The sequence below is a fragment of the Schistocerca gregaria genome, chromosome 4, assembly GCF_023897955.1.
Source record: "Schistocerca gregaria isolate iqSchGreg1 chromosome 4, iqSchGreg1.2, whole genome shotgun sequence".
In the NCBI taxonomy this organism is placed as follows: Eukaryota; Metazoa; Arthropoda; class Insecta; order Orthoptera; family Acrididae; genus Schistocerca; species Schistocerca gregaria.
In genome coordinates, this window is record NC_064923.1 from 531,968,059 (window position 1) to 531,994,253 (window position 26,195).

Below are 26,195 nucleotides of genomic sequence, written 5' to 3' on the forward strand. Positions count from 1 at the left end.
TTTCTACTGGTTCACATAGAGGCCTGCTTCCCCTTGCAAATGTCCACGAGCCAGCTGAAGTTAACAGATGAGGAGGCATCCAGGCGTTTGTCGCCGAGTCATCCACTGCATCTAAGCCATAGACGAAAAAATCGTAACACTCTATAGCAGAAAACTGTCACCCACAAATTTAGTAATATTTAATGAGGACAGCAAACGAATGAAAGATTGACGTAAATTGAAATAGAGATAATCCGTGACAAATGATCGGTGTTTCGAATTACTTTCTTACTTTTTATTACATGTTTCTGCATTTATCTTGACGATGATAAACGGTTTCTTTCAGATTATGAAAATCTTAATGTCTATTATAATTGCAGTGCAACTCGTCAGTTGTACCTGCTTTGTTAAATGAATCAGCGATCGGGCTTATAGACGATGCACACGACATACACGCACGACACTTTGAACTGTTGTGTACAACTGTATTAAATCCGAATAATATAATATGAATGAAATTTGAGTTTATTGCAAAAACAAATGCGACAATAGACAGCAATAAAAACATTACAGTTACAGGAGAGTAAAGTTATTGTAAGCAGCAATTATATCCCTTCACAATTTTCTGTGGAGAAAGACTGACAAGAAAAATTAAGTGGCTGATGGGACGTTTGTTAAGACATCAGTTAGCTGCTTCCATGGTAATACAAGGAGGTGTAGAAGGCAGACGCTGTAAGGGGAGACATCGTTGGAATATATCCAACAAATAACTGAGGACGGAGGAAGCAGGGTTCAAGCTCTGCTCGGACATGAAGAGGTTAGTACAAGAGAAGAGTTCCAGGTGGGACACTAAAAAAATCAGATGACTGACGCAAGAAAAAAAAACAGTTGCTACGTGTTCGAGGAGCACAATGATGAGTTAAAAGTTATGTGCTGGCACCCAACTCACCAAATCTGAACCCGATGGAACACATCTAGGATGTGACTCCCTCCAGCGTCCCACTAGGATCAAATGGCTCTGAGCACTATGGGACTTAGCATCTGTGGTCATCAGTCTCCTAGAACTTAGAACTACTTAAACCGAAATAACCTGATTGTAGCGTCTAGAACCACTCGGCCACAAGCCACCAAGGAACCATTGCTTCCATGTCACCAGGCGTCGCCTCTGTTATCCGTGCCGAAGGTAGGCATATCAGCTGTTATGTATGTGATCATAATTTTCTGGCTGATCAGTGAACGTCTGCACGATATTTGTCACGTGCGGTTCTAAGCGCTTCAGTCTGGAACAGCGTGACCGCTATTGTCGTAGGTTCGAATCCTGCCTCGAGCATGGAAGTGTGCCATGTTCTTAGGTTAGTTAGGTTTAAGTAGTTCTAAGTTCTAGGGGACTAATGACCACAGATGTTAAGTCCCGTAGTGCTTAGAGCCATTTGAATTTGTTATTTGCCAATGATCGGATGTCACCTCGACTCAACCTTAGATTGCTGATGGTTAAACCGTTCACCAGTGACGGTTGGTAGCATAATTTTGTATTATTCGTAGCCTGGAAACTATAACTGCGTTAAACGTAAACTAGTTAAGGTATATGAACAAATTAATGACCTCAAAATCTTAGATAATAATTTTTGGCGCCGGCGACTTCCACGCTAAATACTTTAGGTAACAGGAGAATAGCCACGTGTGGAAAAATTACCATATTTCTCACATGTTTAAGGTTTCACATATACGTATCTAAGTGGATGTGATTTTGTTCCTCTGTACTTGTCTGTCTGTGAGTGTGTGTGTGTGTGTGTTGAAAAGAGAGAGAGAGAAACGCCAAGTCGCAAATTATAGCGTTTAGCGCCCCTTTCTTGAAGCACTTCTGTTTACAGTACACCGTGTCTGATAGGTACAGAAGAAGTTTCAGGCTGATTACGGTTGGTTCCTGTTATGAATTCTAAAGTAATTCGATCTATTTTTACTCAAATTATCATTTTATTTTACCGAGACAAGCTGCATGAAGCAGAATTGAAAATGATTAGTGCCATGTGTCGATTATGTAAAAGAAATATACCCGCTCACTTACGATTGTAGCTATTAACGACACAGGTAAACAGCACTTGTCCCCTGGCCCCCGTGTACAAACTTGAAAAACAATCCGACACGAAGATTTGAAATCGAAAATATAATAGAAAGTTAGCCTATAGACCAATGTACAATTTTTTTACGGTACTCATAACATATTGCTACGTGAAATAGGTTACGATCTGTTATTTGTATTTACAGTTCCAGTGATCGGTTAGGAAACTAATCAAAACGAATAACTCTGTATTTTTGCGTCGGATGTCAAAAGTGTCTTCATATGAAATAGCTCTGCAAACAGACTTCAACAATTCGAATTTTGACGCTAGTGGCTACACAGACCCTTCATACTGAAACGTGTCTGACACATGATATTAACACTTGGTACATATACGTATTACCCCGGCAGGCTCACATGTTACAGTAGCCATGAGTATTAAACAGCAGCGCGATACGTGAAGTATGGCGTCATTTGACTAGCACCCGAGGCCTACAAGGTCACATACAAACTCTGTGTTTGTTGTGCGGGCCGGCGCTCGGGTGAGTGATATTTGCGAATAGCAGTGGACAGTGTTGCCTCAGAGGCAGTTTCAGGTAAAGTGCCAGGAAGCATGACGTTTGCTGTACCTAAAGCTACACCAGTTGCGTCAATCAATGAAGCCCATATATTTATTCTCCTGTCCTTCCAAAGCCACACAAAAACTTCGTTCTTTTCTGGGCCTTCCACACTGCTCGTTGCAATGGTAGCTATCCGGTTTGTATTTCACGGCCTCTACAAAACAGTTACCTGTGTAAATTTAATCGTTTTCTATATTAATCTGTCACTACCAGTCTTAGACTGAGCCTGCTGTTCTAATTAAGAAAATTCATAAATGAATCACCGTTCGCTACCAAGGATCTGGGCACATGTTAGCAACAACTGGTAAACTTGACTCGCTCTCTGGAATGGAGGGGGCCACTTAAAGACTCCGTTCTTTTTTTATACTTTACGTAGTGACATTGATTCGGTGACGATGTCGCCAATTACTTCTGTATGGGGAGTTATTTTAGAGTCTGCCGTGATTCATGTATAGATGACTCGCCAAAACAGCTTGTAATCCATATCAAAATTATCCTTTCTACTCTGCGCTACAGAAAGCCATGATCAGTTCATAAACTTGAAAAGTAATGTTTTCTACAAGAATGACGAATTAAATGTACATGCGTTCATTATATCGATGATGGACAACATAACAAACTAAAATACTTCATTCTAATAGTAAAGCTAGGGGCAATCTTCGTAAACTTGAAATCTGCAAGAAATTTTAGAATTCAGGAGGAATGAGGTACTCAACAACTGGCTGATGAGACAGGAGCAGTGTAATACGTACACTGACGTATGAACACTGGTGGTTACGGATATTTATCAGCAGTCGAAATAAAGAAAACCGGAACCATTTTCACAGAAATGGAAAATAATGGTTGTAAATAAAGATTTCGAGGCGAAAATAAGCCAGTGTCTGCTGCTGCAGAGTATCCTTTCAGTTAGCGCTCTCTTTTTAGTCGTCAGCTCATGTCCATAACCTAATTCATCTTTCACCAACTAAATTTCCAAACATGTCATTACCTCAGCTGCTGATATCTTCAAATTAGTCAATTATGGTCTAACACCTACTTATTCGTCGTTGTCTATTTAGACCGACCAACTTTTTATCCTGCATTTACTCTCTCAGTTTATCTTAATTCCAAAAGGTGTTTTATCCTGAAAGTTCCATCACCAGTTTAGCTGATTCATCCCACCAAATACCTTCGCTAAAACTATGTAGAAAATACGTACAAACCATTCTTGTGCGACATGGTCTGTCCTTAAAGCATTGTATAAAAATTGAGGATAGTTATGTGGAAAAAATAGGTCAGTAAAGAACTGAATTTTTGTCATTCACTAATTACTTTAAGCTCAGGAAACATTCGCTGGAACTACAAAATGTGACTGAAACGAATATGTACTAAACTACACACAATATTAAGATACATAATTCTAACACCTATGAAACATAAGATATGCCAACAGTTTCCTATTGAAGTGATGGTTCCGGGGTGTAAAATGGTTAAACTGATTTAAGGCTTGGGGTAGCACACAAGAGATTCAAAGAAAAAGTGAAGCGCTACTGCATGAAAATGTGTTTCGCCTCACAAACCCAAAGTTATCAACTTGATTAGCAATGGAAGAAAGAAATCAGAAACCGCAAATAGGTTAACTCGAACAAATGTGTTGACTAGGAGACAGCTTTCAACAACTTAGACAGCAGTAGGTGATTTGATACCAAACAAATACATACGGGTGAACAGTGAATTGTAGTTGTAATCTAGCACAATAAAAAGGATGTTTCCGCAAGACGTGCAAAATTTAACAGGATATAGAGGATGCTCCACTGAACAATTTGAAGTAGGGACATGTGGTAGGAGAAGTTAAGGAGATAACAAGAACAAAATCAGGTTACAGAGTACTTTTTGTTAGATTAGTTACAGGTAACTGAAAATACCATGACTGAAAAATGAACGCACCATTTGTACTGTATCTTACGAAATGTGCTAAAACTAACGGTTGTCAACTTCAGTGTAAACATGACATCGGTACACAAGATTGTGACACATTGTGACAAATATTCCTGGTGTGTTTCGAATCACATCACAGCCAGCTATAATTCTGGCAGCTAATAGCATTTTCAAACGATCAGGTACAACAAGCCCTGTACTATGACTTTCTAGTAATCTCCTTGTTTCCTTGGATGAAAGAATGAATGTACATGTATATGAACAGAATAGTAGATGTCAACTTGAACGCATGTTAGTTTTAAACAAGCTGGAAAAGAGTAATGCTAGGCAAAGCAGTAGACAAGTTTACTTCCATGTCTCCTGCAACTGGCTTCCCCAACCTCAGTTTCCCTACCTCAAGTTGTACAGTGGAGCATTCTCTACGTCCTGTTACACTTTTGCACGCTCGAACTTAAGCACTCTGTATACAAAATCCATAAGCGGAAAAATTTGAAACTCCTGGTTATTTTACAAACGATGTGAAACGAGATTGGAATTTATCTGAAAATGTATGCGCCTTGTGTATTTAATACGTAAAGGAAAGACTAATGTATAACGAAAGCACTAAAGAAAAAGGGGAGGGGAGACCTGTATGTTGCGTCATGTAGACAATGCTGCTACTCCACAGCGTGAGACTTTATCGTCAGTTGTCATAATTTTGAATAACAGGATTATATGGCACAAAAGAATCCTTATAAATTCACCTACTCTTTCAGAGTTTCGTTTATATTTTTTCTTTCTTCAGTTTCATTTTTTTAATCGCTACTGGGTTTTCTCTGGAAACATTTCGTCTGCATCTATTCTACCATTGTTTATCTTCGAATGTTTGAAACCTGATACAGAATCTGTATTTCGACAGACTTTTTGTGGTAAGGAAATATTTTTCTATTTTTGATTACTAGGCGTAAGCTTGCAATTGCTTTTCTTGTAACACTACGTTTTCAGAAGCCAAATTAAGACTCTTGTCGTAATCCGTTCCTTGAATAGTTTCATATATTTTATTAACTTTTTCTGTAAATGGCATATAAAGAGAGATAATAAACACGAATATCTTTCATACTCTAGTCATATGGGAATAACAAAGGCGTGTCGAGTGATTAGTGGATCACTATATACCGACGAGCCTTACAGTGCTTTGTTCTCTAGATTGCTTACCTCACGGATGCAAAAATTCTCTCGGTAAAACTTATTTTGTGGACTTCCAGAGTAAGAAATGACATACGTTCTGCCAACTGTCTTTTCAAAGAGAGTGGAGGAGCGGACAGTTTCACCCCCTAATCTTTGGAAGGGAAAATGGGCCAAAAAGACAGAACAATCAAGAAGCCGGAAGCAATGAAAATTACGGCCTTTAAGACATATAACGTGTACCCACAGGACTTGTGGACTGTAACTGAAAAAGTGTCATGATGATCTCTCTATTGGCAAAAGCTTCCGGATTATTCCCCCATTAGAATCTTCGAGACTGAACTGCTACCAGAGAGGTTACCATGTGAAAAAGTAGAATTATCAACTATGGCGTGTAATCCTACGAGTCGGAGCTTCCCAAGTCAGAAGTTTGAACCTAGTGCCAGGTAAAAAATCTGAAAAAGGAAGTAAAAAGGGTCGGCCTGATTAAAGTAAAGTGATCAGTAAAGTGAAATCTAAAGGAGATAGTCTCTTCAGACAAATATAGGTTAGCAGCAGCAGAAACAGTTTGACGGGAGCAGAATTCGTTATAAACAGGAAAGAAGGGCAGAGTGTAAGTAACTGTGGGCTGTTCAGTGACACTCATACAATTTTTTTCATCACATTCGACAGCAAACCAACGTCGAAAACGATGCTAAGGTGCATATGCGAACTTGGCGAGCAGAATATGAAAGGTTAGAGGTGATGCATGAGGATATGCAAAGAGCAACTCAGTACACAAAGGAAGATGAAAATCTAACGGTCATGTGATATTGGAAAGTGGAGTAGAAGAAAGGATTACGGTCAAATACTTGGCAATACTTGGCAACAGGAATGAAAGAAGAGAAAGACTGATTGTGGCCTGCAGTACATTTAAGAATTCTATGTTCGAGATACTCAAGAAGCAAAGACACAGAGTCACGGGAAGATTACAGCTGGATTATATACAGGCTAGACAGAGATTACAAATTCATATATTGCACTTGAACGCATATCCAGATGCAGATACCGACTGGCAATTTGTTAAAGAGGAAGAGTAGACTGTAGTTTAGGAGAACTGTGTGGAAGAATCAGCGTTATACTCTATTACTGAGGAAGGCTGTGACTTGGTTGTCTTAAGATCTCTGACGCTATAGATACCACGATAACGAATATCACAGACTCTCCAGTTTCAGTGGAGTGTAGGTCTCTAAATAGTGACACGATCGATACACAAACTTAGTTCACAAGGAAAGTAACTGTGAAAACACATTGGGGAAGAAATACTTCAACTGATGTACGGTGTAAGGAAGCACAAACATGTACAGGGAAAGACAGGAACTTCTTTTTCTCTATCTATTATACCCTTTTTTGTAGCACTTATGTCTACATTCTCAATTATAGGCTGAAAGTATTCCAGTTTTTGTCATTTTACCATGTAAACTCCGCAGCTAGTGGTCTTGCGGTAGCGTTCTCACTTCCCACGCCTGGGGCCCCGGGTTCGATTCCCGGCGGGCCCGGAGATTTTTCCTGCCTCGAGGTGACTGGATGTTGTTGTGACGTCTTCATCATCATCATTCATCCCCATTACGGTCGGAGGAAGGCAATGGCAAACCACCACCGCCAAGACCTTGCCTAGTACGGCGGCGCGGGTCTCCCGCGTCGTCCCGCACGCTCTCCGGAGTATGGGATGTCATCGTCATCACCATGTAAAGTTCTCTCTACAGTGCAGCAGTAATCCGAAAGAGGACGGACAAACGAAATGTAGGTAGTCTCTTTAGTGGATCTGTTGCATGTTCTAAGTGTTCTGCCAACAAATAACAGTCGTTGTGTCACCCTCCCAACAATATTTTCTATGTGTTCTTTCCAATTTAAGTTGTTCGTATTTGTAGTGTCAAGATACACTCCTGGAAATTGAAATAAGAACACCGTGAATTCATTGTCCCAGGAAGGGGAAACTTTATTGACACATTCCTGGGATCAGATACATCACATGATCACACTGACAGAACCACAGGCACATAGACACAGGCAACAGAGCATGCACAATGTCGGCACTAGTACAGTGTATATCCACGTTTCGCAGCAATGCAGGCTGCTATTCTCCCATGGAGACGATCGTAGAGATGCTGGATGTAGTACTGTGGAACGGCTTGCCATGCCATTTCCACCTGGCGCCTAAGTTGGACCAGCGTTCGTGCTGGACGTGCAGACCGCGTGAGACGACGCTTCATCCAGTCCCAAACATGCTCAATGGGGGACAGATCCGGAGATCTTGCTGGCCAGGGTAATTCACTTACACCTTCTAGAGCACGTTGGGTGGCACGGGATACATGCGGACGTGCATTGTCCTGTTGGAACAGCAAGTTCCCTTGCCGGTCTAGGAATGGTAGAACGATGGGTTCGATGACGGTTTGGATGTACCGTGCACTATTCAGTGTCCCCTCGACGATCAACAGAGGTGTACGGCCAGTGTAGGAGATCGCTCCACACACCATGATGCCGGGTGTTGGCCCTGTGTGCCTCGGTCGTATGCAGTCCTGATTGTGGCGCTCACCTGCACGGCGCCAAACATGCATACGACCATCATCGGCACCAAGGCAGAAGCGACTCTCATCGCTGAAGACGACACGTCTCCATTCGTCCCTGCATTCACGCCTGTCGCGACACCACTGGAGGCGGGCTGCACGATGTTGGGGCGTGAGCGGAAGACGGCCTAACGGCGTGCGGGACCGTAGCCCAGCTTCATGGAGACGGTTGCGAATGGTCCTCGCCGATACCCCAGGAGCAACAGTGTCCCTAATTTGCTGGGAAGTGGCGGTGCGGTCCCCTAGGGCACTGCGTAGGATCCTACGGTCTTGGCGTGATCCGTGCGTCGCTGCGGTCCGGACCCAGGTCGACGGGCACGTGCACCTTCCGCCGACCACTGGCGACCACATCGATGTACTGTGGAGACCTCACGCCCCACGTCTTGAGCAATTCGGCGGTACGTCCACCCGGCCTCCCGCATGCCCACTATACGCCCTCGCTCATAAGTCCGTCAACTGCACATACGGTTCACGTCCATGCTGTCGCGGCATGCTACCAGTGTTAAAGACTGCGATGGAGATCCGTATGCCACGGCAAACTGGCTGACACTGACGGCGGCGGTGCACAAATGCTGCGCAGCTAGCGCCATTCGACGGCCAACACCGCGGTTCCTGGTGTGTCCGCTGTGCCGTGCGTGTGATCATTGCTTGTACAGCCCTCTCGCAGTGTCCGGAGCAAGTATGGTGGCTCTGACACACCGGTGTCAATGTGTTCTTTTTTCCATTTCCAGGAGTGTATTTACTTGAATATACTGCCTTTGAATTTGAGTGACTTATCGTGTAACCCCCCACCCATGAACCATGGACCTTGCCGTTGGTGGAGAGGCTTGCGTGCCTCAGCGATACAGATAGCCGTACCGTAGGTGCAACCACAACGGAGGGGTATCTGTTGAGAGGCCAGACAAACGTGTGGTTCCTGAGGAGGGGCAGCAGCCTTTTCAGTAGTTGCAAGGGCAACAGTCTGGATGATTGACAATCCTGGCCTTGTAACAATAACAAAAACGGCCTTGCTGTGCTGGGACTGCGAACGGCTGAAAGCAAGGGGAAACTACGGCCGTATTTTTTCCCGAGGGCATGCAGCTTTACTGTATGAAAGCATGGAGAGCTCCATCAAACCAGTCTCAGGACTGAAGACCGCAACAACAACAACATCGTATAACCGAATTTTAACTGATTCCCTTTAGCACTCATGTGAATGAAGTCACACTTCTCATTATTCAAGGTGAATTTCTGATTTTTGCATTATACAGATGTCTTATCTAAATCGTTTCCCAACTGGTTTTGATGCTCTGGCCAATGTACTACACGATAAACAACAGCATCATTGGAAAGTACTCTAAAACGGCTGCTCAGACTGTATCCAAAATCGTTTCTACATGGGAGGAGCTGCAGAGTGCCTGTAACACCACCTTGGAGCACGCCAGAAATCACTTCTGTTTTACTCGATGACTTTCCACTAAAGGTGACCTCTCTGACAGGAAATCACGAATTCAGTCACTTAACTGAGACGATATAACATAAACATGAAATTTCATTGCAAGCCGATTGTATGGCACAGTGTCAAAAGCCCTTTGGAAATCTAGAAATACGGAATCAATTTGTGATCCCTTGTCAGTAGCACTTAACACTTCGTTTGTGTAAAGACCTAGTTGTGTTTCGCAAGAACGATGTTTTCTACATCCGTGTTGACTGTCCTTAATAGACCGCTCTCTTCGAGGTAATCCATAAATTTCGAACACAATATATGTTCCAAAATCCCGCTGCATATCCACATTAAGGATATGGCCTAGTAATTTAGTAGATTACCCCTACTATCTTTCTTGACTGTTAGTGTGACCTGTGCAGTTTTCCAGTCTTTGGGTACGTATCTCTCTTCGATCGAGCGGTTGTATATGATTGTTAAATAGGAAGGTATTTCTTCAGCTTACTCTGTAAGAAACCTAATTGATATACAGTCTGGACCAGAAGACGTACTTTCGTTATGTGATTTAAGTTTTTTCACTACTCCGAGGGTATCTACTTCCTGGTTACTCTTGTTGGCAGCTGTTCTCGATTCGAATCCTGGAATATTTACTTTGACTTCTTTGCTGAAGGAATTTAGAAAGGCTGAGTTTAGTAACTCTGCTTTGGTATCACTGTCGTCGATAGTATTTCCGTTGCAATCGCACAGGGAAGGTACTGAGTGGGCCTTGCCGCTAGCGTACTTTACATACGATCAGAACATATTTGAATTTTTGGCTAAGTTTCCAGATATACTTTTGTTGTGCAAACTGTTATGTGAGTCTCGAATTGATGTACGGACTACATTTAGAGCTTATGTAAAAGATCCCCAGTCTAGGAAATTTTGCGTTACTTTAGATTTAGCACACTTTTCCACATGATCAGGATTCATGCACTTAACTGTTTTTAGTCATCCGCTTTTTATTTTGTCGTTAATTTCATTTCTGGTGCTCCTCATTACTTTGACTGAGAATAGTGGCGTACACCTGTATTCCAGTTTACAGAATCTTAAGGATGGCTGTAGGTGTACTAGTTCATTACATAAATTACAGGAAGGACATGTAGGAAAGACATGGAGACCAACTGAAGTACTGGCCCTTTCGTGAGCTCAGGAATGACCACAATATTTTCATCGAGCTTTGTAGTAAACAAGGAAGAGGAAAAAAGAAGACTCCTCATTACAGTCACCTGTCTTACTTTCACTCTTTTTTCTGTACCAATCAGCCAGTTCATTTCATGTAACAGGTCCTGTAATTCTTCTTCACTTTCACTGAGAATATAAATGCCATCACCGAATCATATCGTTGACATACTTTCACCCCGAATCTAACTCCTCCCTTGAACCTTTCTTTTCTTTCCGTCATTACTTTCTTAACGTCAGTTTGAACAACAGCGGCGATAATCTGCATCTTACCTTATAACATTCTAACCCGAACTCTTCGCTCTTGGTGTTACATTCATACTGCCAATCCTCCGGTTTTTATTTCCTTTTTTCTGTTTGTGAGTTATCAGTCTGGTTTGATGCGGTCAGCCACAATTTTCCTCTCCTGCGCTAAGCTCTTCATCGCCGAGTAACACTTGCACCTTATTTCCTCCATTATTTGTTGGATGAAGGCAAATCTCTGTCTACACGGATAGTTTTAACGCACTACAGCTCCGTCTAGTAACATAGACGATATTCTGGATGTCTTAACATATGTCCCACTATCATGTCCCTTCTTCTTGTCAGTTTTTCCGTATCACCCTTTCTTCGCCGATTCTGCGGAGAACTCCATTCTTTATCTTATCACTCCACTTAATATTCATCATCATAATTTAAGACTGATTAAGCCTTTCAGCGTTCAGTCTGGTGCATAGTCCCCTTATAAAATTCCTCCATGATCCGCTATGCAATGCTAACATTGGTGCCTCTTCTGATGTTAAGCCTATTACTTCAAAATCATTCTTAACCGAATCCAGGTACCTTCTCCTTGGTCTACCCCGACTCCACCTATCCTCTACTACTGAACCCATGAGTCTCTTGGGTAACCTTGCTTCTCCCATACGTGTAACATGATCCCACCAGCTAAGCCTGTTCGCCCTGACTGCTACATCTATAGAGTTCATTCCCAGTTTTTCTTTGATTTCCTCATGGTGGACACCCTCTTGCCATTCTCCCCATCTACTAGTACCTTCAATCATCCTAGCTACTTTCATATCCGTAACCTCAACCTTACTGATAAGGTTACCTAAATCCACCCAGCTTTCGCTACCATACAACAGAGTTGGTCGAAAGATTGAACGGTGCACAGATAACTTAGTTGCAGTACTGACTTCCTTCTTGCAGAAGAGAGTAGATCGTAGCTGAGCGCTCACTGCATTAGCTTAGCTACACCTCGCTTCCAGTTCTTTCACTATATTGCCATCCTGTGAGAATATGCATCCTAAGTACTTGAAACCGTCCACCTGTTCTAACTTTGTTCCTCCTATTTGGCACTCAATTCATTTATATCTCTTTCCCACTGACATTACTTTCGTTTTGGAGATGCTAATCTTCATACCACAGTTCTTAGATTTCTAATCTAGCTCTGAAATATTACCTTGCAAACTTTCAATCGAATCTGCCATCACAACTAAGTCATCCGAATATGCGAGACTGCTTATTTTGTGTTCACGTATCTTAATCTCACCCAGCCATTCTATTGTTTTCAACATATGATCCATAAATAACATGAACAACAGTGGAGACAGGTTGCAGCCTTGTCTTACCCCTGAAGCTACTCTGAACCATGAACTCAATTTACTGTCAACTCTAACTGCTGTCTGACTATCTATGAAAAGACCTTTAATTGCTTGCAAAAGTTTGCCTCCAATTCCTTAATCTCGTAGAAAAGACAATAACTTCCTCCTAGGAACCCGGTCATATGCCTTTTCTAGATCTATAAAGCATAGATACAATTCCCTGTTCCACTCGTAACACTTCTCCATTATTTGCCGTGAGCTAAAGATCTGGTCCTGACAGCCTCTAAGAGGCCTATATCCACACTGATTTTCATCCAATTTGTCCTCAACTAATACTCGCACTTTCCTTTGACAATACCTGAGAAGATTTTTACCCACAACGCTGATTAAACAGCTACCTCTGTAGTTGTTACAATCTTTTCTGTTTCCATGTTTAAAGATTGGTGTGATTACTGATTTAGTCCAGTTTCATGGAACATGTCCCGACTCCCACGCCATTTAAATTATCCATTTAAGACCTGACATTCCACTGTATGTGAGTAGTTGCGACTTAATTTCAACCACCCCAGCCGCTTTATTGCACTTTAATCTATTTACCATTTTCTCCCCTTCCTCAAATGTGATCCTTTTCCCATCATAATTCCTATCCCATTGTACATCGAAATCTGAAACATTACATATTGTCACCTACATTTGGCAACTCTTCAAAATATTCATTCCATCTTCCCAATGCATCAACAGGATTCATGAGCATTTTTCCTGACCTGTCCAAAATACTTATCATTTCCTTCTTACCTCCCTTTCGAAGACTGATAATTACGCTCCAGAATGGTTTTCCAGCAGCTTGACCCAAAGTCTCCAATCTGTTTCCAAAGTCTTCCCAAGATTTCTTCTAGGATGCACCAATTATGTGTTTGGCTTTGTTTCTTTCTTCAACATAACTTTCTCCGTGTACCTGAGTTCTAGTATGTATGTATTTTTTATACACCTTTTTCCTTTTACAGGCTGCCTTGACTGTGTCATTCCACCAACCTGTTTGCTTCATCCTAGCTTTGCACTCTACTGTTCCAAGACATTCTTTAACTGCTTCTAGTATTGTGTCCCTGTACCTTGTCCATTCCTTTTCCTATGCTGTAATTCACGACATTCAACTAACTGGTACCTTTCTGAGATCACTGTTATGTACTTGTGCCTGATTTCCTTATCCTGAAATTTCTCCACTCTTATCCTCCTACATAGGGACCTGACTTCCTGCACTTTCAGCCTCACAATACCTATTTCACTGCAGATTAAATAGTGATCAGTGTCATCAAAGAATCCCCTGAATACACGTGTGTCCCTCACAGCCTTCCTCAATTTCTGATCTGTTATTATATATCCAATGACAGATCTGGTTCCCCTGCCTTCCCAAGTATAGTGGTGAATGCTCTTATGTTAAAAAAAGGATTTTGTGATTACTAAGCCCATACTGGCACAGAAATCCAAGAGTTGTTTCCAGTTCCTGTTGGCCTTCATATCTTCACCAAATTTACCCATAACCTTTTCATACCCTCCTGTTCGATTTCCAATCCTGGCATTACAATCACCCATGAGCTGAACACTGTCCTTGTCCTTTACTCTAACAACTACATCACTGAGTGTGTCATAAAAACTATCCATCTTATCTTGATCTGTCCCTTCACAATGCGAATATACTGACACAATCCTAATTTTCTTGCTAGACACTGTCACATCTATCCACATCAGTTGTTCGTTTACATACCTTATTCCAACTACGCTGGGTTCCATTTCTTTCCTGATGTAAAGCCCTACACCCAATTGTGCTATTCCTGTTTTGACTCCTGACAGGTAGACCTTGTATTCTCCCACTTCCTCTTCTTTCTCATCCCTATTCGAATGTCACTAACAGCTAAAACCTCCAACTCCATCTTACCTGCAGCCTCTGCCATCTCTAACTTCCTCCCAGAGTAGCCCCCACTGATATTAATAGCTCCCCATCTCGTTACCATTCGTTTGCCGAGTCGTATCTTAGGAGTCCCTGGTTTGTCCATTAGAGGTGGGACCCCGTCACCTCCAAAGGTCCGAGGCATTTTGTTCTCATTGTTGCTAGCACCACATTTAAATTACCATGGAAGCAGGTTGCTAGCCTTACTTGCCCCAGGTCCCATTGAGTTTTACTCCTAACGGTTGATGGACTGACTGGTGAATTTGGTAGTCTTTGCCGTTTGAGCACAAAGGTGACCACGACTCAGAATATGTCCGAGATGCCCAGCCTTATCCCAAAGTAACTGGTATCCCGACTGTCAGGACAACTTACTTGGCCACTCATACGTTGCCTGTGGTTCATGAACTAGGGCATGACAACAGGAACCCACACTATGAACTACTTAATATTCAACATCTCAAATTCTTGGATTCTCATCTATACTGGTTTTCACTCTGTCCATGATTCACTACCATACAATCTTGTGCTCCAGTCATACAAGAAACATCTTCCTCAAATTATGGCCTGTCTTTGATACCATGAATGTTCTCTTTACCTGCGCTAGTCTGATTTTTATGTCCTCCTTGTTTCATCTGTTTTGAGATATTTTACTTCAAAGGTAGCACAATTCCTCAAATTCGTTTACTTCATCACCAATTTTGATGCCAGGATTTTTCCGTATTCACATCTCTGCTACATCTCGATACTTGTGCCTTTCCGGTATACCCTCAGTCCATATTCTATATTCACTAGGCCATTCATTACATCGATCAACAAATCTTACCACTGATATCCTTTTACCGTCAGTTTCAATCCCACTCTTGAACCTTTTATTTTTACCTTATTCATTGCTCGTTACATTTTTAGTTTTAACAATACGAGGGAATGACTGCATCCCTCCGTACTCGCTTTTTAATCCAAGAACTTCCTTTTTGATCTTCCAGTTCTCTATCCGCCAGTTCCTACTGCTTACTCTTATTTTTCTCAGAATTCAGAAGTCTTGCTGGATTTTACACTGTCAGGCGCTATTTCTAGGACGATGAATCTTACGAGCTTGTCTTTATTTCTCTTGAGCCTTGCTGCCAATATCAGGCTCAGTGGGAAAACTGCCTCTCTGATATGCGGTGTGATGGTATGTCACCAGTCTCATAGAAACTTCACATAGACTTGAACAGTAGTTTCGTTGGCACTTTCGTAAATGTCCTCAGCAATTGCTTTCTTATTTTGATCTCTTTATACAGACATTCTATGTAATTTTTTCAACCAGCTTAAATATATGATTAGTCAATCACATATTTCGTGCTACCATTTAGCCTTGAATGTCCTGCAATTTTTGTATATTTCATTCCCTCGTGACCTCCATCACTGTAATGCTCAATTTCCCGCGTCATTTTGGTGCTGCATTCTTGCGTCGATCAACTGAAGTATTTCATCTGTTAACCATGCTTTCTTCACAGTTACCTTCCTTGTACCTATGTCTGTCCGTTACCTATGTTTGCCCTCTTGAAATGTATTCACTCCCCTTCTACTGAACTGCTTGCTCTTGTGTTCGTTATCGCAGTCTCCACCTCCTTAGCGCATGTCTGATGCGCCTCGTTATTCCTGAGTACTTCAGTATTCTACATACTTCTTCGTCAATTCTTTTGTAGTATTCTCTTAAACTTGAGGCTAGTCTTCATAATTACTACATTGCCATCTTAATGTACGTATGGTTTATTACTCTCACATTTTGCTCAGAATTTCAAACATCTTGCACTATTTTACTTCGATAGATACTTTTTCTATATCTACAGAAACTATGAACGCGTCTTAATTTTTGTTAGGTCTTATTTTCATTACCAGTTGTAAAGTCAGAACCATCTTTCCGAAGGCTTTACAGATCGACATGTAAAGGATCTATAATTTTCTTCTCCGTTATTCTGTATTTTACACTTGTTTGCAACTTGGATACAAGAGCTTTTAAACTGAATGACTGATAGATTTCGCACCAATCTGCCCCTTCCGTCATTCGGATTGTACATATAGCTTTTTTCCGAAAGTCTGAAGGCATTTCATTAAGTCCCACAGATTCTGCACTGATATTGAAATAATCATTTGGATGCTACCTAAACCAAATATTTTGGAAATGCCGACGGGATGTCCTCTACCTATTGAGTCTTATTTGATCGCAAGTTTTCCGAAACTCTATAACAAATGATGATACTGGTCCCCCATGGTACACAAAACGGGTCATATTGCTGTGGCAGAAGCAACGAAAACATCCTGCCAAATTTAAAAGAACACAAAATGCCCAAGGCTGGCAAAATTTTGCAGAAGTTCGAAATATAGCGCATACTTAAATCGGAGATGCTTTTAATAATTTCCACAGCGAAATTCTGTCTCGAAATCTGACAGAAAGCTCAAAGAGATCTTTGTCACACATAAAGCACACCAATGGCAAGGAGCAATCAATACCTTTACTGCACGATAGCAACTTTAAAGTTACTGATGACAGTGCCACTAAAGCAGAGTTATTAAACACGGTTTTCCGAAGCTCCTTCACCAAAGAACAAGAAGTCAATATTCCTGAATTGCAAACAAGAACAACTGCCAAAATGACAACATAGAAGTAGATATCCTCGGTGTAACAAAGAAGCTTCAATTACTTAATAAAGCTAATGCATCAGGTCCAGAATGTGTACCGGTCAGGTATGCTGATACAATAGCCCCATATTTAGCAATTATGTACAACCACTTGCTCACAGAATGATCCATACCTAAAGACGAGAAAATTGCTCATGTGACACCAATACCCAAAAAGGGAAGTAGGAGTAATTCTCTGAATTCAAGCCCATATCACTAACGTCGATTAGCAGTATGGTTTTGGAACATATACTAAATTCGAACATTATGAAGTACCTCGAAGAAAACGATTTATTGATCACAGCATGAAGCAAAGCAAGCGCTGTATCATGTATAAGATACAGAGGCGAGCGAGTGCACGGGACTTACCCTAGTTCACTGCTAGTAGCGTCACGTCATCGTAACGCGCCTGCATGTAGTATTGCACCACATTTAACATAAAAGTAAAAATTAAGATTTGTGTGTAAAACTTTGTTAAAGTATAGTTCTATGTAATAATGTTTCAGGTAACAAATCTTAATGTTATAAAATTAGTAGTTTACGTAAAATTCACGTTTTGAAAGAAAAATAGGAGGCGCTAAATAATGACGCTAGGAAGCCAAAATTTGGCGAGAAGGTGCAGTAAGAAGTCATTAATGAGTGGTGCTGGTTTCCAAAACCATAAAACTAAAATTGACTCCAGAATCCGCGTTTTTCGGAAAAATCAGAGGCGCGAAATAATAGAGCTACAATATTGAAAATTGGTAGGATGCTTCAGTTCACCCTAATAATAATAATGGAAATACCACAATCAGTTACCTCTTCTAGTTTTTTAGTAATTTAGTAAAAACTACTTTTGTGAGTAAAATGTACATAAGCATTATAGATTAAGTACTTTAAATTTTAATGATAAAACAAATTCTTTAAGACCAATGATCAGATAGGACAATTAACAAAGCTACACCAAGTTTTAGTCTTGTAGCATAATTAACAGCTGATACAAGTCTTGATAAAGCTATGGTTCAGAGGTAACAATCTACCGTTAGTTCCATTGTAAAAATTCTAGAGAGTAAAGTTTTAATTTTAGCGGGCTGAGATTTTCTACGTGCTTCTGTACTGCTCAGATGTATGTATACAAAAATTGAGAAGTTTGTAAAGCTATTATTAAATGTGATATTTAAGATTATGTGCCTGAGATAGCGGTCATTTGGAGGCCGCAGGCATCTGCATATGAACGGAAAGAACATATGCTCTCTTGGCGGTACGCGCCGGAGCTATATAAAAAGAGCGGCAGAGGCAGTAGTAAGCTCACTCCGCATTAGACCAACGCCTAGTCCACGCGAGCTTAACGTCCGATCGCGCCTCGCCTCGGGTGACGTCATAGCGGGCTGTGACATGCGCGTACTTAGCAATGTAAACGGACATTGAAAATCGCGAGGACTGTACACCGTCCTGGATCGTTTAGACTTCGGTAACAAACTGTTATTGTGCCGTCCGTGTGAAGTATAATTCCGCGTGGCAAGTGGTGACTAACTCCACTTTTAAGGCGAGCATTAATTTTTTTTTTTTACATTATTGCGAACTATTAATAGAGTACCGTTAGTTAGAGTAATGAACTATTCGGGAGGAACTTGCTGTAGAAGTCGCCTCTGAACTATTAAACGATTGGCTGAATTAACAATATTTAATGTCTTTAGCATTTTCAGAAGTTTCGAGTAATTTGTGTGAGCCTTTAAGATAATAAAATCTTGTTTGGAACTTTAAATTTTATTGAAGCAGCCCTAATCCCGTGAAGAACTATGGATATTTTTCGTTTAGCTGGGCTGTACAGGAATGTGGCCGTGCAGACTGGGAACTAAGGTCAGTAAGTTTCCCTTCGCTTTCTGACTGGCCACCAAATTAGTTGCCAGGCTCGCGTGATTTAAGGTGGCAATGTTCAACTTTCATTCAACATTAAACGACTTCTTCGCCGTCCCACATATGTTTCATCGGCAATAGTCTGTTACGTGAAATGAACATTCAAACAACTCATTCGACGACTTCTTCGCCGCCCCACATATGGTGCATCGGCCGGGAAAACTGAATTAAAAGCAAATAAAAGTGCTCGATGTGTGAAAGCGATTGGTATAAATTAACGAACTCGGTAGGCAATAACAGGACACTGAATTGAACTAGTGTGGGAACAGTGTTACCAGTAAAGGCAGGTGTAGTGTATAAACAATAAGTGTCTACCGCTGTACGTTGGTTAGTGACGATGGTGAGGAAGGCGACGATGCTGGATCGCGGCTGCCGACGGCGCTGAGACTAAAGGAAGACGGTGCGTCATCGCGGAGCTGCGCTGATCTGCGAGACAGCTGCCGGCTGCGCCGAGCGGTCAACGGTGCCTTGCTGCCCCCCCCCCCCCCCCCCCCCCTGGAGCTATTGCAGTAGGCGATTCCTGTGGCGGTACTCGACGCTACGGCTGCTGCTGCTGCCTTCAATACGTCGCGACGCGTCGCATCACGATTGCTGGTACACCGCGACGACATCATTCGTCGAAATCAAGCATTTAAGTTAAGTCAAAGACTTTTAAAATATCTATTAACTGCTGCTAACAAACTAAAAGATATGGAAAGTAGTGTACATTTCAGAAGGGAACCGGTCTCTGACCAAGAATCCTCAGGATCAGGAATTGAGTTTAATGAGGATGGTTCCATTAATCCCTCAAATATTGAACTAGAACGTAATTTGTCACCAGTAAATTATGACTTTAATTTAAATGAGAGTGCAGGGATGCAATCAATAAGTGAAATAGAAGTCAAAAGGGAGCCAGTAGAGTTGCTAACTTTGTCAGGTAGTGAAACTGAGCTCAATATATCTCCAGCTCAGTCAAGTCAAGAGATACAAAGTATCAAGGTAGAAGCTCCGGATTGGATGCAAATACTGTTTGCCAAACTCGAATCAAACCAAAATAAAATTGAGGCTAAAATTGAAAATAGTAATAAAGAGTTGGAGAATAAAATTGAGGTTAGTAATAAAGGGTTGGAAAATAAAATTGAAAATAGTAATAAAGAGTTGGAGAATAAAATTGAGGTTAGTAATAAAGGGTTGGAAAATAAAATTGAGGATAGTAATAAAGAACTAAAAGAAGAACTGCAATCAAAATGGAATAGTTTGAATTATAAGATAGATGCTATTCATCATGACATTCAAGTAAAAGTAGGGCAACAGTTAACTAAAATGCATAGTACTTTCAAATGTGAAATAGATCAAATTCAAAAAAATTATCAAGAGGCAGATGAACTTTTGGAAGTGAGGTTGTCCGAAAGATTGAGCAACGAGTCCAAACTTTGCTCTGACAAAGTTAAAGAGGTACAAATTAAAGTAGATACTTGTCAGAAAAACATTGAGAAAGTAAAAGAAACCTGTACCGAAAATCGTGGTGCAGTGGAACAAAGATGTTCTGCCAGGATAGAAGCAGTAGAGTCACAAGTAGAGGAATTAAATACTAACATTGCTAACCTAGAAAATAGAGTAACCTCTGTTAATTCTAGTCATTCTACTGTACAGCATGTGACTTCAGTTGACGCCGCTTTTATAGGGTGTCGACAGTTTTTGCGCTTTGATCCTGATAAGTACATTCACCCTCTTGAATTTTGGAATGACTTTGAGGATGTTCTCCCCAACACTTGGTCAGAAAGAGAAAAAATTTCATTTATAAGAAGTCATTTGTCAGGTGATGCTTTGCGATGGTCAGCGGATGTAATGATCAAATGTAAAACTTTATCTGAATTTAAGTCTGCATTTCTCAACGAATACTGGTCACATAACAAACAAAATGATGTGTTAAGGGAATTCTGGAGTGGTAAGAAGTTTTTCCCAGGGCGTGAATCAGTAAAGGATTTCGCTAGGAAGTGGGTTTCAAGACTGTCACATTTGACAGAAAAGATGAAGCCAGATATGATCATTATGGGTTTAGAAGGTAAGCTGCCGTGGTACTGGCAGAAGAGGATCATTTCCGCCCCTAGAGATAATATAGACAAATTTATTGAATATCTGGAAAGAGTGGAAAGAGTAGCTGCTGCTGAGGAGCAGGTGCAGCAGAATAACAAATCTTCTAACAATCACGTACAAAATAATGGAAACGTGAACGTTAGAAATATGGAAGTTAGGCACACCAAAACAAACTATCGAAACCAAAGCCGTGGCAGAGGAAGAGGGGGTAGATACTCACCACGCTTTCGTAACAACTACTATGACGAAAGTGGAGAAGTAAATACTATGCCATTAAGACAAGAAGGGAGTCATGATGCTACTATATCTAGTGGTATCACAGATGAACACAACAGGCCGCGTGTGGGAAACTAAATCCCGTCTATGAGGAAACTGGCGCTCACCAGGCGGTAACAGTAACACAGCCAGTAACGGAAACACAGACAATCAGCCAACATACACAGACAGACAACATGGATGACGAAATAAATACAGATAATACCAGTGATGTGTTAAGCCACTCTCACAAAATAGTGGATAGTATTTTGGATACACTAGAAAAATGGGTCAAGGAAGAACAGGAACTCAAGGTAGATAATGGGGAAGAAATAGATAATGGGTTTGAGTCTGATGGGAATAATGATGAAGTAAAAGCTTACATCTTCGATGAAAATGGCAATCTAAAAGCTGAAGTAGAAGTAGCAGAAGTGGAATCAGTACTGCAAAACTTTAGAGAGGAGGAAATGATGAATGAAGGGGGTAGAAATAGTAACGAGGTGAAAGAATCTAGTAGCTGTGTAAACGTGCCACAAATGGTTGAAGGTGACGACATTCTTATGAACAGCAATGTTGCGCAGGGACGCAGTTGCTCAGAGGTAGAGGATAGTTTGGCTGATGTGCAGCAAACAAAAGTAGAAAAAGTCGTCAGATGCTTCGATTTAAAGTTAGTGGACAGATTAGAGAAAGCAGCTAAGATTATAGAGCATGATGAGCCCCAGGATGTAAATGTAAATGTAATTGCAACTGATCAGAATTACTTTAGCTGGAAGAACATAGAACGAGATTTATTAGACGAGGTGTGTGAGCAACCTGTTCAAAGTAAAATAACTCACCCTGTTATCAAAGTAAACATATCAGGGGCTTCCCCCACTAGTTTTAAAATTGGTGAGCTAGTGCTGGTCAAAACAAAAGAAAAATCAAAGAAAATTTCTGCAGAAACTAAAAAGTTTATGCATGTATATCATGGACCATTTAGAATAGTAAGTAAACCTCATGCAAATGCCTATCGTTTGGAATATCCAAAGAGTAAGAGAGAACTAGGTCTAAGAAATATTGTGGATCTAAAGGAATTTAAAATTAACAGTAATTAATTACTGTAGGGAGTCTGCCACTCTTTGGCGGATACACGGTTTGGCGTACCGTGCAGTCCCAGCTGGGTGAAACTTTATTTCCTTTTCAAGTTTCATTCCCTTCTTCTGGTATCATAACAGGTAAGAATCACATATGTCTTCATGTTGTATATATGCTATTAGGTTTTAAGTATTCTTAGTAAGGATCTACCTAGTGAATGGCAAAACAAAAGTCTGAGTACCAATAAGAGGCAAACATGGCTAAAATAAATAAATTAAAATATTTCATGTAATTGTAAAGGGTTAGAAACTACAACTAAGATAGACACTTTGCAGTATACGAAGTACGGTATGAATATGAATAATCCATGAGATTATGCAGAAGGTAGTATGTTGCTAGAAATAAGGTTGTCTGAAGGAAAACAGCGTAAGAAGGTAATGCTCATAGAGGCAAGCAATGGCGTTTTAGAATTAAATAAATGGAGATGTGTGGAAGTGGTGTGAGGATCGCACCAAATATATAGAAACAGGACGTCAATAGGCTGACAAAAGGAAAAGGGAGAAAGAAGTGGAGAAATGAAGTATTTTGAATCTGGAAGAAAAGGGAGAAAATGAATGAGGTGAAGAAGTGAAGTAAGTAAATTGAAGTAAATGATGTAGGATTAAAGTATAATTCCCTCACGTCTCGTGAAATGGTGAAAAACGCTAAATCTTGCTTGAGGCAAATAAATAGTTAAACAGACAACAGAAACACACAAATATTGGAAAATGCAGAAATTTGGAATCGGTATACTGAAAATAACTAATTTCTTTAGTAATTCATACAATAAAGCAAAGTGCTGGTCAGCAAATGACTTCTTTGATGAACTAATCCATACGATAATTAAGCCAGAGTACATTAAAACTAAAAGGTTACTCAATTTTCTAAGTTGAAGCAAGATCTTAATATATTAATTTGCTAAAAGAATTTTCACTATTTAGGAACCTAAAAGATTATTTATGAAAGAAGAAAGTAGGAGCTATTGTATCAGATACGACTTAGTGCTAAATGTCTTTCTGACAACTTCACAATTAGTAAAATAGTGCCAGAATATAAACTATAAAATGTACTTTGTCCTACCTTAGATATAAGTTGAAAACAGAAACTTAGACTGTATTGTCTGTTTCTCAGGGACATGCAGGCTGCATGAATGACTGACAACAAGCGGTAGGGAGATTGGAAGTAGAGACGCAAACCACAGTGAATACAATTTCCTCCCACAATTTTGTCAATCAGTGAAATTAAATGAGTGTTACAATAGGACACCCACCACAGTGCCGAGTATTATAGTAAAAGAAAAATGTGAGTGCGTTGCTGTGATAAAAGTCGTGTATATTTTGTTTTTCAGGAAGAGACTGATTTTAAAGAAAAAAAAATAACTATTTTGTAACCATTGAAAAATTTATATTTCCATGTAAATGTATGTAAATAATTTGTGAATATCTTCTGTACTAGGTTTTCTATGTGTATATGAGTATGGTTATTTTGTGTATGTAGTAATAAGGAATTTCCTAAGAAGAAGCAACTTAAGTTGAAAGAGGTATACTAAAGTAATCCATCGCTTGTTTGTTCTTTTAGAAATTTAATTTTGTTCAAAAATAGATTTTCACGAAAATTAAAAAGGGGGTGATGAAGCAAAGCAAGCGCTGTATCATGTATAAGATACAGAGGCGAGCGAGTGCACGGGACTTACCCTAGTTCACTGCTAGTAGCGTCACGTCATCGTAACGCGCCTGCATGTAGTATTGCACCACATTTAACATAAAAGTAAAAATTAAGATTTGTGTGTAAAACTTTGTTAAAGTATAGTTCTATGTAATAATGTTTCAGGTAACAAATCTTAATGTTATAAAATTAGTAGTTTACGTAAAATTCACGTTTTGAAAGAAAAATAGGAGGCGCTAAATAATGACGCTAGGAAGCCAAAATTTGGTGAGAAGGTGCAGTAAGAAGTCATTAATGAGTGGTGCTGGTTTCCAAAACCATAAAACTAAAATTGACTCCAGAATCCGCGTTTTTCGGAAAAATCAGAGGCGCGAAATAATAGAGCTACAATATTGAAAGTTGGTAGGATGCTTCAGTTCACCCTAATAATAATAATGGAAATACCACAATCAGTTACCTCTTCTAGTTTTTTAGTAATTTAGTAAAAACTACTTTTGTGAGTAAAATGTACATAAGCATTATAGATTAAGTACTTTAAATTTTAATGATAAAACAAATTCTTTAAGACCAATGATCAGATAGGACAATTAACAAAGCTACACCAAGTTTTAGTCTTGTAGCATAATTAACAGCTGATACAAGTCTTGATAAAGCTATGGTTCAGAGGTAACAATCTACCGTTAGTTCCATTGTAAAAATTCTAGAGAGTAAAGTTTTAATTTTAGCGGGCTGAGATTTTCTACGTGCTTCTGTACTGCTCAGATGTATGTATACAAAAATTGAGAAGTTTGTAAAGCTATTATTAAATGTGATATTTAAGATTATGTGCCTGAGATAGCGGTCATTTGGAGGCCGCAGGCATCTGCATATGAACGGAAAGAACATATGCTCTCTTGGCGGTACGCGCCGGAGCTATATAAAAAGAGCGGCAGAGGCAGTAGTAAGCTCACTCCGCATTAGACCAACGCCTAGTCCACGCGAGCTTAACGTCCGATCGCGCCTCGCCTCGGGTGACGTCATAGCGGGCTGTGACATGCGCGTACTTAGCAATGTAAACGGACATTGAAAATCGCGAGGACTGTACACCGTCCTGGATCGTTTAGACTTCGGTAACAAACTGTTATTGTGCCGTCCGTGTGAAGTATAATTCCGCGTGGCAAGTGGTGACTAACTCCACTTTTAAGGCGAGCATTAATTTTTTTTTTTTTTACATTATTGCGAACTATTAATAGAGTACCGTTAGTTAGAGTAATGAACTATTCGGGAGGAACTTGCTGTAGAAGTCGCCTCTGAACTATTAAACGATTGGCTGAATTAACAATATTTAATGTCTTTAGCATTTTCAGAAGTTTCGAGTAATTTGTGTGAGCCTTTAAGATAATAAAATCTTGTTTGGAACTTTAAATTTTATTGAAGCAGCCCTAATCCCGTGAAGAACTATGGATATTTTTCGTTTAGCTGGGCTGTACAGGAATGTGGCCGTGCAGACTGGGAACTAAGGTCAGTAAGTTTCCCTTCGCTTTCTGACTGGCCACCAAATTAGTTGCCAGGCTCGCGTGATTTAAGGTGGCAATGTTCAACTTTCATTCAACATTAAACGACTTCTTCGCCGTCCCACATATGTTTCATCGGCAATAGTCTGTTACGTGAAATGAACATTCAAACAACTCATTCGACGACTTCTTCGCCGCCCCACAAGCACGGATACAAAAAATATCGGTCTGGTGAAACACAACTAGCTCTTTACACTCATGAAGTATTGAGTGCTATAGACAGGAGATTTCAAATTGATTCCGTATTTTTAGATTTCCAGAAGGCTTTCGACACCGTTTCTCATAAGCGTCTTCTAACCAAACTGCATGCCTATGGAGTATCGCCTCAGTTGTGCGACTGAATTAGTGATTTCCTGTTATAAAGTTCAGACTTCGTAGTAATAGACGGAAAAGCATCAAAGTAAAACAGAAATAATATCCGGCGTTCCCCAAGGAAGCGTTATAGGCCCTCTATTGTTCCTGATC